The sequence below is a fragment of the Herpailurus yagouaroundi genome, unplaced genomic scaffold, assembly GCF_014898765.1.
Source record: "Herpailurus yagouaroundi ecotype Mexico unplaced genomic scaffold, PumYag 197, whole genome shotgun sequence".
NCBI lineage: Eukaryota > Metazoa > Chordata > Mammalia > Carnivora > Felidae > Herpailurus > Herpailurus yagouaroundi.
Window position 1 is genome coordinate 1,345,626 of NW_024412428.1, and position 18,874 is coordinate 1,364,499.

The 18,874-nt window shown below is 51.2% G+C and overlaps 1 protein-coding gene across 3 annotated transcripts in view; it reads right to left on the bottom strand.

Moving 5' to 3' along the window:
* LATS2 (large tumor suppressor kinase 2) overlaps positions 1 to 18,874 on the bottom strand; it is a 65,112-nt gene that overhangs the window by 14,483 nt on the left and 31,755 nt on the right. Inside the window, exon 2 of one of the 3 annotated variants that reach the window (XM_040448002.1) lies at positions 1,123 to 1,278. The exons of the other annotated variants lie outside the window; for them this stretch is intronic. The gene's annotated coding sequence lies outside the window, so the exon portion shown is untranslated. The remainder of the gene's footprint in view (positions 1 to 1,122; positions 1,279 to 18,874) is intronic. 3 annotated transcript variants of the gene reach the window in all.

Here is an 18,874-nt window from a genome sequence, read left to right on the forward strand (position 1 = left end):
CCTGCCGGCCCCGGGAACGAGGCATCACACACCCGTGACCTTTACCGGCCCCATCTGTCTGTCCGAATGTCTGCCTCCTCCTCTAGGACCGGGAGAACAAGCTGGGGCCTGGATTCCACGTCACTCGTGGCCGTAGCCACCCGCTCAACGCATCAGCCGGGACGACGTGAGTGCTTGCGTAACAGCAAAATCAAGTTTCCCGTTCCTGGCCATATCCCCAGCGCGTGGCAGGACAAAACACGTTGGCTGTAACCTGTGCCTACGTTCTTGGTGATGCCAAGAGACTCGGCAAGACAGCGGGGGGAGGGAGGGGCCGAGACGGTGGGCCCAGCGAGGCCGTGCCGGAGAGCAGGACGGGCAGTGGGACGTGTGGGTGCGTGTGAGGGGGCCGTGTCTGGGGCCGAGGGGCCCAAAGAGACATGGCGAGGCAGACGGGGCCATGGCAGTAAGGACAGAGCTCCCGGTTTAGAAGCAGAGCTCGGACCGACAGAGCGAGTGCCTGATGTGCGGCAGGGCTGCGGAGAGAGAGGTGCAGGGGTGAGCACGGCGATGCCCACCTGCAGATGGGAGGCAACGCTGCACCCCCCCCCCCCCCCACCTCACAGCTATGTTATGCGATGAGGTCATGGCTGCAGAGAGCTCTCGGCGGCTTGGAGATAGACACGGTATAGGGCTGCATCTTCTCAGGATGACCCTGGAGCTCTTGGCACCCATTTAAAAACTGGGGGAGCCGACCCCAACCGCAGCCCTTCGGTCAGCACTGACCGCGCCACCTGCCGGGTCTGAAGTGCGGGCGCCGGCTCCCGCGCCCTTTGGGGGGACCCCAGACACACGCACCACCTCGGTGCCTGCCCGTCGACCGAGTCCAAATGAACAGCTTCTCCACCTCTGCCCGTTGCCCGGGCACTCACGACTCCCACGTTTACATGTTTACTGAGCTCTGAATCCAGGAACTTAACCGAGCAAGATCAACGGGAGACCACAAACGACGACTGTGGTCACAGCAGTGCTTCAGCTCGTAAAGCCCAAGCGACACGATGAGACAACTTGCTTGTCAAGAACCACCGAATAATCCAGCTCGGCTGTGTCCAGTCCTCGACGTCTGCTCCCCGTGCTGCTCACCTAGCAGGTCAGTGGTGCCTCGACATCAACTCTCGGAGACGCCACCGTGCGTGCACGTATCGCTAGGTCCCACGGCTGCGGGAGATCCAGGGTCATTTCCGAACCCACCGGGAACATGCGCGCTGTCTCTCCTCCAGCCTCACCGTCAGCCGCGGACTGCGAACAGACCCCCGCAGACGCCAGTCAGAGAGCACTGAACGCAGCCACCGGCACCGCCTGCTGCCTGCGCGGTCGCTCTGGTGACCTCTCGCCCGCTCCAGGGGACTCCGGTTCTCAGACATCAGGCCGGCAGCTTGGAACGTCGCCACGGGCAGTGGCCCCGGGGCTGCGTGGGGAGAGGTGCAGGGAGAGGGGAGGGACGGGCTGCCTGGTGGGAGAAGGCCTGGGCCTCTGCCCTACAGGTCAGATGCCCCTCCTGGCACAGGTCAGCGGGTATAGTGGAGCCAAGGGGCCATTACATACAGCATTTCTTTTTCTGTTTCCTTTTTTGGTTTCAGGAGTAGAATCCAGCGACTCATCACTTACACACAACACCCAGTGCTCTGCCCCACAAGCGCCCTCCTTAATGCCTGTCAGCCGTCTAGACGACCCCCCCCCATAACCCTGTTTTTTTCTCTCGAGCTAAGAGTCTCTTATGGTTTGCTTCCCTCTCTGCTTTTATTTTGCTTTTCCTTCTCTTCCCCTATTTTCATCTGTTGTATTTCTTAAATTCCACACGGGTGAAATCATACAGTATTTTTCTTTCTCTGCCTGACTTATTTCGCTTAGCAGAACACACGCTAGCTCCATATACGTCGCTGCAAATGGCAAGGTTTTATTTTTTTGATGGCTCAGTAGTACTCCCGTGTATGTATAAACCACATTTGCTTTATCCATTCATCAGTTCATGGGCACTTGGGCTCTTTCCCTAATTTGGCTATTGTTGGAAGTGCTGCTATAAACCTTGGGGTGCATGCACCCTCTTCAAGTCTAGATTTTTGTATCCTTTGGATATATACCAAGTCATGCAATTGCTGGGTCATAGGGCAGTTCTCTCTTTAACTTTCTGAGGAGCCTCCACACTGTCTTCCAGGGTGGCTGCACCAGTTTGCATTCCACCAACAGCAGACCAAAGTGCCCCCAAGAATGCCCAAATCCTGCCCCAGCGCTCGGGCACTTCTCCGGGACGGTACGCGCTCAAACATCAGCATATTGCGCGCCAGGTGCCTGCACCTCCAAGCATCCGGCACGGGCTGGCGCACACGGGCCCTCCTTGGCCTTTCCTCCCGCAGCACACACGCATGTCCCAGGGGCCTCTGAACTGTGTCTTCCTCTTTCCTGTCCCCACGCCACCCCTGCGCCCCACCCCACGTGCTCCTCCGTCCCTCGTGCTCCTATTACCGATCCGCCCCGGGACAGATATAAAGGCATAAAGCGCAAGGCTTTACGCTTTGTTCTTCTTCCCATAATTCTAAAGAGGAAGGGAACGTGTTCTTTTCACCAAGTCTCGACGGACACTTCCGATCTCTTCCACTTCACCTCGGGCTGCCCCTCAAAAGTAACTACGTTCTGTGGGTCCAGAGATGAGACCGAGGTTGGGCGGCCCTGCCCTGAAGCGAGCACGTGGCCCCAGTTTAAAGGGAAGGACAGTCAGGCATCCGGTCCTGTGTCTGACACTAGGAAGACACGGCTAAGTGATGGAACGGCCGAGTGGGACTATGACCTGACATCAGTCGAGGAGGAAGGAGCCGCCAGCTGGGAGACAGACAGGAGAGGCCGTGGGTTCCCTGGGCGGGCTGCCTCCCACTGTGTGGGAAGACAGGTAAAGCGCCCACGCCAACGAGGGCTACCCCCAAACGCAGGCTGGGAATGTCATAATCAACCTGTCTCCCTAGTTTTACTCTATGACCCAATTTGCATACCTGGGCCCTTCTTCAGGAGCCTCTGCTACAGAAGTTCACAAAATCTTAAAGCTGTCCCACTGTGTGTCTCTGAACCGCTTACCACTCACTGATTATTAACACTCGCAGACGGAGCGGTACGTCCGTCGACAAGACTTTGATGCCTTTATGTCACCCATCACCGTGCACCAAGAAGATCTTACGTACAACTGAATTCTCCGAAAACACTCCAGAAGGCTTCAGTTAGGGCTGAACGTCTCACACGAAAGGCACGCTTCGCCAGCAGGGACGAAGTTTTCTCTTTGAGACGGCCGCGCGTGCTGGGATGGGAGCCGTCGTACGAGGTGCGCTAGCTGCGACACAAGATGCCTCCAGGGTCCCCACGAGCTTCACGGCGACTGCTCCCTGCCACCTGCTGCAGACCCAACCTGTGCGGACTCGACCTGCCCCTTCCAGGCCTCCCCCCAACCTCCGCGCCCCACACCCAGTCTAGAAGCTCTGTTTGTCTGCTTTACCCACACCAGGGTGGAGGACGCTCGGTGCTCTGAAGGCGAGAGCATTCCACCTTAGGCATCTCTCCCAAGAGGTTTCTCCTCTTACATTTTATCAACAAACTGCTGAGAACTGAAAATGGCTTCTAGCCACAACAAATTCTGGAAAGCGGGAATCTCCCACATCTTGTCTGCTGTGCAACGGGCTGTGGTGAGGCAGTTTAACAAGTGGCCAACTGGGTGAGGTTGGGGGCACGTGGCCACACCGCTCTCCCACTGCCCCAGCAGGATCTGGGGCGGCTCCACGCTGGGACCGTCCCACAGCGTCCGCTGGGATCGGCCAAGGCACCGCCTCCACTGCAGGTGCATTACCACCTGACATCCCCGCCACCTGGTCCAGATCCTGCCCCTCCCTCTGAGCCTCCTCCCCAGCAGCCTTGCCCAGGGACCGGCTCCCTGGCAACCAGCTTTGCTGTCCCTCGGCCCCAGACGCATGGTCTCTCGGTCCGGGGAAGGGGCTGTGGTCTGGCCAGGTATGTGCCCCACCTGCCTTTGCTCTCCTGACCTGGTCACCCTCAAATGGGTGCATTTTCTCCACCACTCACACTCACAGGTCCTCTGGAGAAGAGCTGTTGCAAACCTAGTCATGCTCCTGCAATTTCTGACTCATAACTCACAGGAAGACGAAAGTTGGGTTCACACACTCTATATAGCTCGATTATTTTATGGGCATCGACACAAGACTGAGAGTAATTGAAATTCAGTGAAAAGTTATTATGTATGAAGGAAGGAATTTCCTACGGAGATCTTTCCCCCACCTCCTTCCTGGTAAGGAAGCATTTTTCAAACATTAGCAAAGCCATATCCCCAACATTTTAACATTCCAGCTATGAATTTTGGCTGAAAAACTAGAAATGTAGAACTCGGGCCTTGCTGGGTCTATGTGGGCCTGTGTCTCAGTCCTTCCCATACCCACTATCAATTTAAGTTCAAAGTTAAAACGGAGGGAGAGAGGGTCTGGCCGTCGCTCACTGGAGGCCCCATCTCTGGCCACCCGAGCACTGCTGTCCTGGGACTCCAACACCCGCTCTCTCCCCAAGTCCAACGGGCACTTGCTCAGCTTGCCAAGGAAGAAGACAGCACAGCCAGCTTTGAAACTGGGCGGTACTCCTCTTCTCCACCTTAAAAAGGAATGGGATCCAGCGGACTCGATTTCCCCGAGAGAACAGCGGGAGGAAGATCCAGAAATGCTAGCAGGGTAGGTAGCCTTGGAAGAAGCGTGCCCGCAGGGGAGGGAAGGTGCCTGGGTGAGCAGGGAAGCGACAGCCGCTCCTGGGAGTGCCAGGAGGCAGCCCAGGAGGCCCACACACTGCAGCAGGGTCTGCTGTTGCCTCTCATTCCCCGAACCAGATGCTTCCAAGAGTTCTTCTGGAAACAAAGCGGAACACAGTGTTTCAGCGCATCCGGCCGCCAGTCTGTCAAGCCTTAATCAGAAACACAGGCCTGGGGCGGGATGGATGTGAATCACCAGCCAGCCCCGCGGACCGGCCTCCCACCTCCCGCCATTCTTTGCACGGTATGTACTTCCCAGAGAAGGAAGCACGCTCTCTGCAGGCTTAGGAGAGCTTCTGTGCGCGTGCGCTCCAACGACGGCTGGAAAGTCAGGCACAGAACGAACGGAAGCAACCTTTAGATTAGGAAGGTGATGTGTGTACAAGAAAAGAAAATCGATTACCACCGCACATCCGTGTGACTCACAGAAACATCAGCCCCTGGTGGTGGCCTCTTAAAGGTCTGCTGGACGAAGCCACGGCACCTACACCTTGTTTACACAGCAAGTGCCTCTGGGGAGGGTAACTGCTCAGCACGTTAGAGGGAAAAGAAACTCGGAGGTAGGGAACGAAGAATAGATTCAGCCAAAAATTAAACAAACATGAAAAAGCTACAACCCAGCCAACGATGAAAGAAGCACAAATACACTAGCATTTGATAAGTAGCATTTGATAACCAAGATAAAACAAGTGATTATAAAGATAAATGGGCCAGTGAAATAGAAACTATAATTCTCCTTTGAGGTGAATGCTTGTTAGGGGCGCCTGGGCGGTTCAGCCGGTTAAGCGTCTGACTTCGGCTCAGGTCATGATCTCCTGGTTGGAGGGTTCGAGCCCCACGTCGGGCTCTGTGCTGACAGCTCGGAGCCTGGAGCCTGGAGCCTGCTTCGGATTCTGTGTCTCCCTCTCTCTCTGCCCCTCCCCTGCTCATGCTCTCTCTGTCTTAAAAATGAACATTAAAAAAAAAAAAATGAGAAAAAAAAGTTTTGACTTAATTTTGTTTTATGTTGAAACGTTTTTGTTAAAGACAGATCACAATAAGAGTATTTATTTACGCCTATGCCATGTTCCATTAAAGTAAACCTGCCTGTAGTGTGTAGCTACATCATTGTGGGCAGATGACCAAATTCTTCAGATCCCAGTTGAGTCCAGTGAAAGAGCAAGATTTCACAAGGGACTCCCTCGGTTTTGAGGGATATTTGCTGAAATGCTAAAGATGTTTAGTTTTGCCACTTTGGAGATAGGTGGACAGAGGTGTAACACACTCCATGGAAACGTCACATAGCAAAACTCCCTTTGGTTTTTAAACACACATGCACACACGGTGACTGTGTCCAGAAATAAGCACCGACAACCGCCTGACGTCTGGACACGCGGGCTGCAGCCCCCAGAGGAAGGCGAGTCCCTCGCCCTCCCCTCCGGTCGCGGCCGGCCCGGGATTTGATCCAGTGAATGAACCACCACCGATAAGATAACCGTGCCAGTCCCGAGCCTCGCCTGGCCTTTAAGAGGCTGGGCTGCTTCCGTCTGGACTCGATGGCTCCCTGTGGAGCTGGAGAGAGCCCCATCCAGCCTCGGTGGCTCCAGCTGTCCTGCCGCAGCCCTGGCGTGTGGGTGGCGCCGTTTCGGATGCTCCAGCCTGAGCTGAGCCCCCAGCGGAATGAGCTGCACTGAACCCCGGGAGAAGCCACGCGGAGCTGGAGGAACTGTCCAGCAGAGGCCAGCCAAGCCAGACGGTCATCGTAAGTAACACACTATTACTTTTCGGGATGGTTTGTTACACGACAGTAAAAAACTGGGTCCGAGGCTACTTCTTCTGCAGCGTATAATCTGAGAAAGTATGTTCACCTATTCACCTTAAACTTTGAGTGGTTTGGTCTGCTAAACTTTTAAACAGTTTAACTTTGCAGAAATATAAGATTATTACTATTAACGGGGACATAACAAAATGCCAAGAAACAAAACTTCATCAGAAGAGGAGATGATCTCAATACTGATTGCTGGTATGCTTAGTGAAGTTTGAGAACTTCTGTAAACATCTTTACTTTAGTATATCACCTTAGTCGGTCTAGTTTTCTGTAATGGCCCCAATAATAAAATACCTGTTTCGCCTTTGGTTATCGTAACTGGGCTGCATACTCAGCAGTAAGTACTGCCTTTTTACATAGTCTTGTAACTTTGTAGGCCCTCAAATAAAGATTTGCTTGGGTTACTATTTGACCACAAAATTATTATTATACCTTTAAATGTTCCTGTTCTCTCAAGGGTACTAAATTCCTGGGTGTGACTTATGAGAATTTAGGTCCAATCCCTTTTTGAGAAAAAATGTACAATTTTTTTTGGTAATGGAAGTAAGAGGAAAGTAGATGTAACACACAAAGTGTGTTCGGGAGGGGAGCCTGCGTGGCTCAGTCTGTTGAGTGTCCGACCCTTGATTCTGGCTCAGGTCACCACAGTCGCGGGGCCGAGCCCCTCGCGGGGCTCTGCCCTGACAGCTCGGACTCCGCTTGGGGTTCTCACTCCCTCTCTTCCCCTCAGCCGCTTGTGCTCGTGCTCTCTCTCAATAGATAAATAAACATTAAAGAGAATTAAAGTGCTTCAGGAAAGAATGGGCCAATGAATTTTTTTTTTTTTTTTAAGTAATCTCTAACCCAGGAAGGGCTCAAACCCACGACCCCGAGATCAAGAATTGCCTGCTCTGCCGACTGAGTCAGCCAGGGGCCCCCGGGCGACTGTGTCAGTGTCTGCTATGGGAGAGCTTCCTGGGTCCCGACCATACGTGGGCATAGGCATGAACTTGTGTGTGCACACGGCCCGCCGCCCGGGCTTAGGAAATGAGTACTGCACTGGGCTTCCCAGCCCCAGCCCCTGACCTGCGGGCACCCCTGAGCTCTGGCAGGAAGCCCTTTGGCCCCAGCAGCGCCACGGAACAATCCAGCAGCATCCTGATCCGAGGAGGAAGAGCCAAGGCCCAAGAGAGATCACCCAAGGGCCTCATGAGGCAGAACTGGCTCCGGCCCCTTCCAGAGCACAGACCCCAGTGTTCCTCGTGCCTGGGGAAGCAAGACGTCTTTCGCCAACGGCCCAGGAACGGTGCGGTGGAAGCAACGAAGCCGGGAGCCCCAAGAACTGTAGGCACAGCTCTGGGCACCATTAGCCAGAGGGCCTGACGTCACAGGCAGGCAGAGGTCCACGTTTTCCCAACACAAAAGAAGACCTAAGTGGAGCCGCACATGTTCAAACGACGAGCTGAAGGCTGCCAGGCGGAGGGTGGGGCTGGGTGCAGGTGGACTTCAACAGATCAACCAACGGTGCGGTAGACAGGACAAGGTGATGTGCAGAGACAGGGCGGAGGGCTGGGCAGAGGCCGCGAGACCCAAAGCCGGCCTTCCTGACCCCCGCGGCTGCACAGGGCCCAGGATGGCCAGGGCCGCACCGACCGCAGGCTCTCCTGTGGCTTTCTCTTCCTGTGGCTCAGACGTCAGGACGAAGGTGCAGTGGGAAGGGCTTGCCGTGCGTGCAGTTCACCCACAGACTTAACTCTGAACCTCCACCATGGTCTGACAGGGACGGAGGTAAGATACTAAAGGCAAGTTAAGACAAAAGGCCACCTGCCACGTATGTTCTGCGGCCTGGAGGAGCCTTGCTCAGTGGTAAGGAGAAGGATGAAGGAAGGTAATTTAGAGATTTTTTAAAGAAAATAATTTCTTAAATGTTTATTTATTTTTAAGAGAGACAGAACGTGAGTAGGGGAGGGGCAGAGGGAGAGAGAGAGGGAGACACAGGACCCGAGAAGCAGGCTCCGGGCTCTGAGCTGTGAGCACAGAGCCCGATGTGGGACGCGGACCCACGAGCTATAAGATTATGACCTGAGCGCAAGTCGGACGCTTAACCAACTGAGCCACCCAGGCACCCTGGTAATTTGGAGTTTTGATTCACACTCTTGGTGGGAACTCTACCTTGAGAGGAAAAGGTCTCCAAAAAGGAAAAGATTCAATCTCTACCTCAACCCGTGAAGCTTTAGGAAGAAAAATCAGGGCAAGAATGATGAGAGACCAGTGAGTGAGGCATGGAAATCTGTCATCAGTGAGCAAAAGAAAACTGTTGCCCGAGATGTGCACGTTTCTGCTGAAGACAGCACTACCCATCCCGGGTCTCTAATGCCACTGTATACACACTTGAAGAGGATAAGTGGGTGGCCGGTTCGATTCTATGAAGGACTGTCTGCCACCAAAGTGTACGTGCTGTGATGAAGGACCAGCCTGTGCCAGCAATGGACACCAAGCCGGCCGACAGATGAGCCGGAGTCACCGAAGCTGAAGCACAAACAGCTTAAACGTTGATTCTGGAAGAACAGATTTCTCCTCCTGGGCTCCAAGCCAGTCCTGGCTCTTGAAATTAAGTCCACGGAATACGTGGGAAGCCTGGCTTCTCTTCACTTGCGGACAAATGCTGCCTGTGAACTTCTCCCCTGGTCTGTCTCTGCACGACCCACTTACCTGAAGGCAGCACATGGGCCTACTTCGCTGGCACATGCCTCTGTCACAGAACCTGAAGCTTGTTTCCTCTGCTTTTTGAGTCAGTAGCTGTTTTTGTTTTTGTGTGTTCCGGGCCCTCAATGCCTCTGTCGCACGTTGTTGGGGATGGTCGGCCCACAAGCATCAAGGGCAGGGGTGTCTCATGCCGTGGACCCACAGCTCTCTTCCGTGTGGTTACTATTTTTTTTTAATATTACCAAGTAAATGGGAAGGTCTAGGAAGCTAAGGTTCATTTAAGAAAGAAGACAGTAATCTGCTACTTTTACAAAGTACCCTTGAAGGATACAGCGTAAGATATTAAATACACTATAATTTACTAAAATGTATAAATATTTTTGTTATGAAACCTGGTAGTGAAAACTAAAATTCCCTACTTTTTATGTATTTTTCACAAAAAGTTACAGTATAACTTTGAAATGGATACATATCGGAGAGTTAACTTTTATTTTTTATTTTTTTAAATTTTTTTTAACGTTTATTTATTTTTGAGACAGAGAGAAACAGAGCATGAACAGGGGAGGGGCAGAGAGAGAGGGAGACACAGAATCTGAAACAGGCTCCAGGCTCTGAGCTGTCAGCACAGAGCCCGATGCGGGGCTTGAACTCACGGACCGTGAGATCATGACCTGAGCCAAAGTCGGACGCTTAACCGTCCAAGCCACCCAGGCGCCCCTCGGAGAGTTAACTTTTAATTCACATCTTCAAGGGCTCAGAAGCTCTGTAACAATTTTCATTTTCCAACAATGTTTTAAAATCCACTCATTTTGTTTCAAATCTGGCTGTGACTACCAGTTATAATTTTTCTGGATTCTATGCTGCTGACAGTGAAATCCCAGGACATGCATTGCCAAATAGCGTTACAAATTTTATGTTAACAAAGTACATATCTGTTCGGCGAGAATGTGGAGAAAAGGGAACCCTTGTGCACTGTTGGTGGGAATGCAAACTGGTGCAGCCACTGAGAAAAACAGCATGGAGATTCCTCAAAACGTTAAAAATAGGACTACCATATGGCCTGGGATTCCACTTCAGGGCATTTGTCCAAAGGAAATACAAACACTAGTTCGAGAAGATATTTCCATCCCCATGTTTGTTGCAGCATTATTTACAACATAAGTATCCACTGATGGATGAATGGATAAAGAAAATGTGTGCACATTTACATACACACACACACACACACACACACACACACACACACACACAGAATCTTATTCGGCCATAAAAAGATAAGCCAGATAATGACAAACACTACATGACCTCACATATATGTAGAATCTTTAAATACCCAAAAGCTAAAAAGGGGCCTTCCTTTAAAATTACAAAAGGACCCAAGAACACACAGCTCCAGTTCCAGTATTCTCAATGCCAGTAACTGTCCCCATCACCCCTCAGCGCCTTCAATCCTGCCGGCCTAATCGTCTCACAAAACTTCGTAACTGGAACTAAGTTATGGGGCGCCTGGGTAGCTCGGTCCATAGAGGGTCCGACTCTTGATGTCGGCCCAGGTCATGACCCCAAGGTCATAGGGCTGAGCCCCACACTGGGCTCCATGCTGAGTGTGGAGCCTGCTTAAGATCCTCTCCCTCTTTCTCTCCTTCTCCCTCTGCCCCTCTCCCCTCCTCGCTCTCTCTCTCTAAAATAAAAACAAAACTTTGTAATTGGAGAAAAATTATCCTTATTAGTGAGGATATATAATTAAATACATAGTGAAGAGAACAATCTGAGATGTTAACACTGCATCATATCTCTGTGTGGTAGGATCAGGTGTGAATTTTATATCCTTCATACTTTTCCTACACTTTGCAAATCTGTAATGACTTTGTATTGTTTTTGTATTTAGAAAATAAAGTCTCAATAAAAATGCATCAACCCCAGGGGCACCTGGGTGGCTCAGTCGGTTAAGCGTCCGACTTCGGCTCAGGTCATGATCTCGCGGTTCGTGGGTTTGAGCCCCGTGTCGGGCTCTGTGCGGACAGCTCAGAGCCCGGAGCCTGCTTCAGATTCTGTGTCTCCCTCTTTGTCTCTCTCTGCCCCTCCCCCGCTCACGGTCTGTCTCTCTCTGTCTCTCAATAATAAATAAACGTTAAAAATTTTTTTAAAAATGCATCAACCCCACCCTCTGATACATATACGCATACACCCCACCGGTAATGCCTGAACTCAGGTGCTCCTCTCCCCCTGGCCTTTCTCACTCTGGCTGGAATCTCCTCCCCGCAGGGCCCGCCTACACACTCCTGCCCTCTTTGGCCTCTGTCCCCTCCCCCCGAGCTACGATCCACCACGTGGGCTGTACTCTCAGTGGCTTGCCACTCTGAAATGCACCAGACATCTGCCCTGTGGCTTCATGTCCTGGGACCCTTGCTCACACGGCTCCCAATGCGGGAGTGTCAGCCCGCTCCCAGCTCCAGTTTCACAACTGCCTACACACTTCTGCAGCCTGGGCTCAAGCCCTTATCCCAGCATGGGCACTCCCCGACGCCCGTCCCCTCATCCTGCAGCCAGCACCCGGGAGAACTGACTTCTGTCTCCTCGTATCAGAATGCCCTGTACACGCCACCGTCGAACTGATGCCCCTGAGTTGCACTTACTGGTTCGTATGCCGTCTGCCCCTACTGGACTGTGGGAACATTGAACGAAAGCCCACTACTGAGTCATTTCGAGAAACGTACCTACTGAGAGCCCACCACATGCCAGGCATCATCGTAGGCCCTGGGGAGACAGAGGTGAACAAAACTGAGGAAAATCACAAAGTGACGACCGGATGTGTAGGTGTTGCGACGGTGACAAGCGCTAAGTGGAAAAAGTCAAATGAGGCTTATGGGAAGAAGGTGATGTCAGGTCAAGGGTAGTGGGGCTGATGGGGAGTGTGGGAGGTCAGGTCAGAGGTATTGGGTTGCCATTTTATAAAGGATGCTCAGGGTGCCCGGACGGCTCGGTCAGTGAAGCGTCCGACTTCGGCTCGGGTCATGATCTCGCAGTCCGTGGGCTCGAGCCCCGCGTCGGGCTCTGGGCTGACAGCTCGGAGCCTGGAGCCCGTTTCAGATCCTGTGTCTCCCTCTCTCTCTGCCCCTCCCCTGCTCACACTCTGTCTCTATCTCAAAAATAAGTAAAGGATGTTCCCAGACCTCTCTATTATGGGAACATGTGAACAGAGATCTGAAGGAAGGGAGGGAGGGAGCCCAAAGGTTTCTGCAGGAAGGGGGCACAGTGACTAAAAGGCCTTGAGGCAGGCAAAAGACTGTTGAGGAAAAAGCAGGCTCGGGGTGGCTGGAACAGAGCAGGGGTCAGGGTGCTGAGACTCAGGCCCCGAGTTACTGGGACACTGCTCACAGGAAGCAGTGCGTTTACGTGAAACCAACCGATGCAACTGATCTCACCCCAGCTGCCCGCGGCCCCCCCCCCCCCCCCCCCCCCCCCCCACGTCGCGTTTCCGACGTGCGGGACCTGGTCCCCCAGGCTCATTTCGGCATTTCAGCGCTGACAAACCACCGGGCAGGATCTCCGCGCACACAGGCCACGATGAGGACCTGGCTTTCACCGAGTGAGATCAGAAGCCACCCGAGAGCACAAGACCTGCTTTCTGCTTTAAAAGGGTCGCTGCGGCCACTGTGCGAAGGGACTCTAATGGTACTCAGGGAGAGAGGGGGCCAGCTGACACCCCAGACCCGACTGGCTGTCCACATGCTCTGCCCGGCGGCCGGGGCTCTGCTGGGCCTCCTGCTGGGCTCTCAGGAGGGTCCTCTCAGCTCCCACAGGGCCTCGGTTACCGGCTCCTTTGGCTCCAGACCACAGCCCTTGGGGCGGTAGGGTGTCCTCCTCAATGTGGGGGCAGCCTTCTGGGTGTTGTTGGAAGAATGACTCAAGACTGAGACAGAAACAGAGCCAGGAACTGTGCACGTGGTCTCCGACCCTCAGAATGACTCCAAAATGTCGGCACTCACGTTTTATGAAAGCCAGGAGACTGAGGCTCGGAATGAGTAATCGTGTCTCAAGTTCATGCCATCGGTGGTTCAAAACCCAAGCAGTCAACAAAAAGTCCGATGTCCTTAGTAATCACAGAAACTGCATTTTTTTTTAAACAAGGGGCTATTTCACACCCCTCAGATTGACATATATTTAAAATGTCTGGGAGCTCCAGTGGTGCAATGGGTTAGCGCGTGGTACTTACAAAATGTCTGATGTCACCAGGCATTGGCAAGGATAGAGACCTGCCCTGATAAACCGAGGAAAGAAGTGCGAATTGGTGTAACCATGTAGGTGAATACTTTGACAATACCTAGGAGAGTTAAAGATGCTCCAATCCTGTGACCCTAACATCCTAACATCCTTCAGAGAAATTTCCATGTTCATAAGGAGACATACAGAAGAATGCTCACTGCACTTCTGTTGGTAAAAGAAAACTAGAATCAATCTGAATGTCCGTCAACAGAGTAATGGATAGGTAAGGGGGGATATAATTACACGGTGCAATACTGAGCAATTAAAATGAATTACAGCCTCTTCTATCAACAAGGAAAAATCTCAAAAACATGCTGAATAAAAAAAAGCAAGTTGCAAAATCGTATCGTATAGAGTTTTTTTGAATTTGTAAAACAATAGCGTAGATTGGTTATAGTATGCAAGGGAATGAGAAGATTGATTCAGGACAGTACTTGCTAGGGAGGGAGGGGAGAGATCAAGGTTGGAGAAGCCAGAGAAGCCTGAGTACATATGTAATACAGAGTCCCTTTAACAGTCTCTGAAACAGTATTGCAATTCCAGACTTCAGTTCTATTACAAAGCTGTAGAAACCAAAACAGTATGTTACCAGTACAAGAATAGACACATAGAACAGACACAGTGTAACAGAATAGGAAACTCAGGAATAAATCCACAATTATAAGATGAATAATATATAATAAAGCATATCTAATGGGAAAAAGACAGTCTTTTTAGCAAATGGTACTGGGAAAACTGGACAGCAACACGCAAAAGAATGAAACGGGGCCACTTTCTTAGACCACACCCAAATATAAACTCAAAATGGATGAAAGACCTAAATGTGAGACAGAAAACCATCAAAATCCCAGAAGAGAGCTCAGGCAGTAATGTCTCCGACATCAACCGTAGCAACATTCTTCTAGAGATGTCTCCTGGGGCAAGGAAAACAAAAGCAAAAATAAACTATTGGGACTACATCAAAATAAAAAAGCTTCTGCACAGAGAAGGAAACAATCAGTAAAACTAAAAGGCAGCAGTGTCCAAAATACGGAAAAAAACTTCTGCAACTCCACACCCAACAAACAATCGAAATAAAAAATGGGCAGAAGACACCGAACGCACATTTCTCCGAAGGAGGTATACAGATGGTCCACAGACACATGGAGAGATGCTCGACATCACTTACCATGGGGAAATGCACATCCAAACCACAGCAACATGTTACCTCACGCCTGTCTGAAGAGCTAAAACCCACAACACAAGGAGCAAGTCTTGGAGAGGATACTGAGGAAAAAGGAGCCCCCGTGCACTGCTGGTGGGAATGCAAACTGGTGTAGCCACTGTGGGAAACAGCATGGAGGGTCCTCAAAAAATAAAAATAGAACTACCCTACCCCATGACCCAGTAAGTCCACTACTGGGTATTTACCCAAAGAATACAGAAACACTAATCAAAAGAATACAGGCACCCCAATGTTTACAGCAGCATTATTTATAATAGCCAAATTTTGGAAGCAGCCCAAGTGTCCGTCGATAGATGAATGGATAAAGAAGAGCTGATCTATCATGGATAGATACACACACACACACATATACACAGACACACAATGGAGTATCGTTCAGCCGTAGAAAAGGATGAAATCTTGCCATTTACAACAATATGGTGCTAAGCGAAACAAGTCAGAGAAAGACAAATACCATGTGATTTCACTCCTGTGTGGAATTTAAGAAACAAAACAAAGAAGCAAAGGGAAACACAGAGAGAGGCAAACCATGAAACAGACTCTTAACTACAGAGAACAATCTGAGGGTTGCCAGAGGGGAGGTGGGGGGGGGGTGAACGGGGAACCAGGCGAGGGGACTAGGGAGTGCTCCTGCTGTGATGAGCGCTGCGTGAGGCATGGGACTGGGAAGCACTAGACTGCACAACCTGAAACTAGGATTACACGTATGTTAACTAACTGGAATTAAAATAAAAACTAAAAGAAAAGAGGCTCTGAGACAAATGGGGGGAAATGTTCTCTTATTCTCCTTTTACAAATGTTTGAAAGATTACATCATCATCATCAATCATCACCAAATATACTGAACAATAAAACCAACACCCAGTTTCTCTTTGTCCCACGGTCTTTCTTCACAGTCCTGCCTCCTTATCCTGTAAGCATTGAGGGCCAAAAACTGAGTCCTATTCATGTTTGTATTCCACTGTGCTTAGCAAACAGGGACTGCTCACTGTTTGGTTAAGTACCGAGCGAATGAACACATGTGCAAAAGCACAGCCCTTCATCCTGTGGTTTCCCCACCACCTTGCAAGTTCTTGGAAGGCAGGAAAAAGCACCATTTCACATCTGACTCAGTGTCCTTGAGAGCTTTTCAAATAACCCATTCTTCCTTTGCACCTGCTCCCATCTCCTCACCTTCTCCTCTCAGGCAACTATCTGAAATCCCTCTTGCAAACTGGTTCAAATTCAAATTGTCTGTGGACAACTGGCCCAGCAAATAATGTCTAGGAATGAAATAGTTAATTAGAAGTATATCTATCTGGGTGTTGCCTAAGGAGTAAAAAATTACAAATGGACTGAGTGTCCCAAAATAAACTAATGTCTATCATTCATGTAGTGAACTACAACACCATTAAAAAAAAAAATAGTGTGAGGGAATAAAATTTCATGACATGGGAAAACGTTTCTACTATACTGCCAAGTAAAAATAAACCAACAGGGACTCCGGAGTGGCTCAGTTGGTTAAGTGTCTGACTCTTGATTTTGGTTCAGGTCATGATCTCAGGGTTGCTGAGATCAAGCCCTGCGTCTGACTCTGTGCTGACAGCTCGGAGCCTGCTTGGGATCCTCTCTTTCCCTCTCTCTCTGTCCCTTGCCCCCCCCCCACCTTTTCCGTAAAATAAATAAATATTAGAAACAAACAAAAAATGGTAACAAAGATACATATACGACCTCAGCTCATACTTGGTGCATTAGCCGCAAGTCTGGTTACTCTTGGTTTATGTTTCATTTTCCGTCATAGCTCTTACACGACGATCACGGTGAAGAAGGGATCTCAGTAGCTGGTAGAACACAGAACTAAATGCAGAAGAGCTACAGACCCCACAGACGCCCAAGCGCGTGACGTGAGCCCACAGGGCAGGGGAGGGTGAGGTGTGCAGCGGAAGACAGGTGCTCTGCCAGAGGTCCATATGCAGGGCACCTGTGTCCTCAGGTCCCCACCCTGGGCAGGAGGCATGGCACCAGAAGCACCGGCATCGGAGACCGTAGCGCAGCCAGGGGCAGACAGGACGCACCAGAAGGAAGCAGAGACCGGGCCAGACATGCTGAATCGACGAAGGCCCGTCGGCGACCCTCTCCTGTCCTGTGGACACAACTCCCAGACCACTGCCCATCCCCCCTGCACCTCACAGACGTGAGGGGCTCCCCTGGAAAAACCCAAGTGTCCCTGAGACGAGCCTCCAGAAACACACAGTTGAGGGACTGGCTCTCTGCCTGATCTCCCTACGGCGAAGGGCCCGTCAACAGGCCCCACCCCACAGTCCCTCCACTCAGCATCTCAGTGCGTCACTCCCAAATATGAACAGCCCCCCATCACCAGACCCTCGGGAAAGTCTTCCAACAGGAAGTCAACACAAGTCAAACAGTACATGCGACAGGACCCTGTTCTCGTGAGACCTTACGAAATCACAGCTTGTCCCACACGTTCACGGTAGCCGCCTCGCGGTGGCAACAGCATGACTCTCCATAAACGTGCGCCAAACACCCCCTGGGGTACCCGTGACCCTTCCTGCTTCCTCTCACTTCTCCTTTGGCCACTATCCTGAAGCGTCTGCTCCCCCTCACTCAGCCTATCAAAGGCTGACACGGACTTGTCGGCGCGGCGAATGTGTGCCAACTTCTGGTTGAAAGAATCGACACATCGTCTCCGCCCGCCATGGGTCTCAGACCTTCACCAAACGCGAAGGCACGCTGACCCTTTGCTGCAAACGACGTGGCTGGAAGTACTGCTTCTCGTTTCAGGGAGGATCGTGTTCTTAAACTGGTCACTGGACCCACAAGTGGCAGAAAGCGGATTAAAAAAAATCAGAAAATGTACAACTTCTTAGGCGCATTAACATTTTCTCTGAGAAAACAGCGGTTTTGAACGGCAAGTGACCCCCATGTGATGGATGATGGAACAGTTCTCAGTACACGCTACTGCTGGGAGGCTCTCCCCCGGTCCAGGAATTTCAAGATCTGTTGTGCTTCTGTCTCGACTGGACAATCTGGGGGCAAAATACCACCGGCAGGCTAGGACAGAGCTAAGAGTTCCAAAAATGATAGGACACTGCACTTATTAATTTTTGCCGGAAGCTTCAGCCCTCCCACGAGGAAATTTTCTATTCCTGTTTTCTACCTAACAGTGCTCCGACCCTCAGAGTGAATTCTTAGGAAATGCCATTTATGCCACCGGCCACAGCCCACAACTATAAGCGGTTTGGTAGATTTTTGAAGGAAATGGGCAGCTTGAGAGGATGACGTTGGCACAGGGCCACGTGCTGTACAGGACCCTTTACCTAAATCATCTGCCGTCAACCCCACAACTACACTGCGAAATGAGAATTACCCACCACGGTTCCGAGACGGAAAAACCGAGACTAGAACAGATCAGTAATTCACCTAGAGTGACAGAGACAACACGGCTCTCTGCCTGATCACGGACGGGCTGGTGTTAAGAAGCTGGTGTTGTTTCTGTTACAGAGCAACTAGTTGAGGTACAGGGGTTTTGTTCAAGCCAACGACTTCGTGATTTCAGCTGTTAACGTTTCGTTTGTTCAGAACAGTTACTAAAGCACCAACCCGTAAGGGGCCCTGCTCTGGGTTCTGGGGCTGCAGCAGTGACAGAGCAGACCAAAGTCCCTCTGCTCATGGGACTTCCATTCTGGGGGTGGGGAACGTTCCTACACCTAACGATTCTCGTTGCTTGCTCACTCAGGCCAGTTACGTCAACCAGCTGTAGCACTTAGGTGCAGTGGGGGCTGCTTTTAGGGGTTACTGGTAACTACTCAGTTAGAGTTATGGAAGCATGAGGTTGGTCCCGGTGGGACCTGGCCCGTTGTCCTCGCTTCATGCCCAAGTCATAGGCCCATCCTCAGGGTGCGAGCAACGAGCCTGAGCCAGGACTATCATACCTCGGAAAAGCAAAACCCAGCGTGTGCTAATTGCAAAACGCAGGGAAAGAGTCGAACTCTCCGTAGACAAGATCTAAAACAGGCAGGCAAGGTAAAGGTGGGGTTGTTTGAAAAGCTGCACTCGGAAGTCTGTG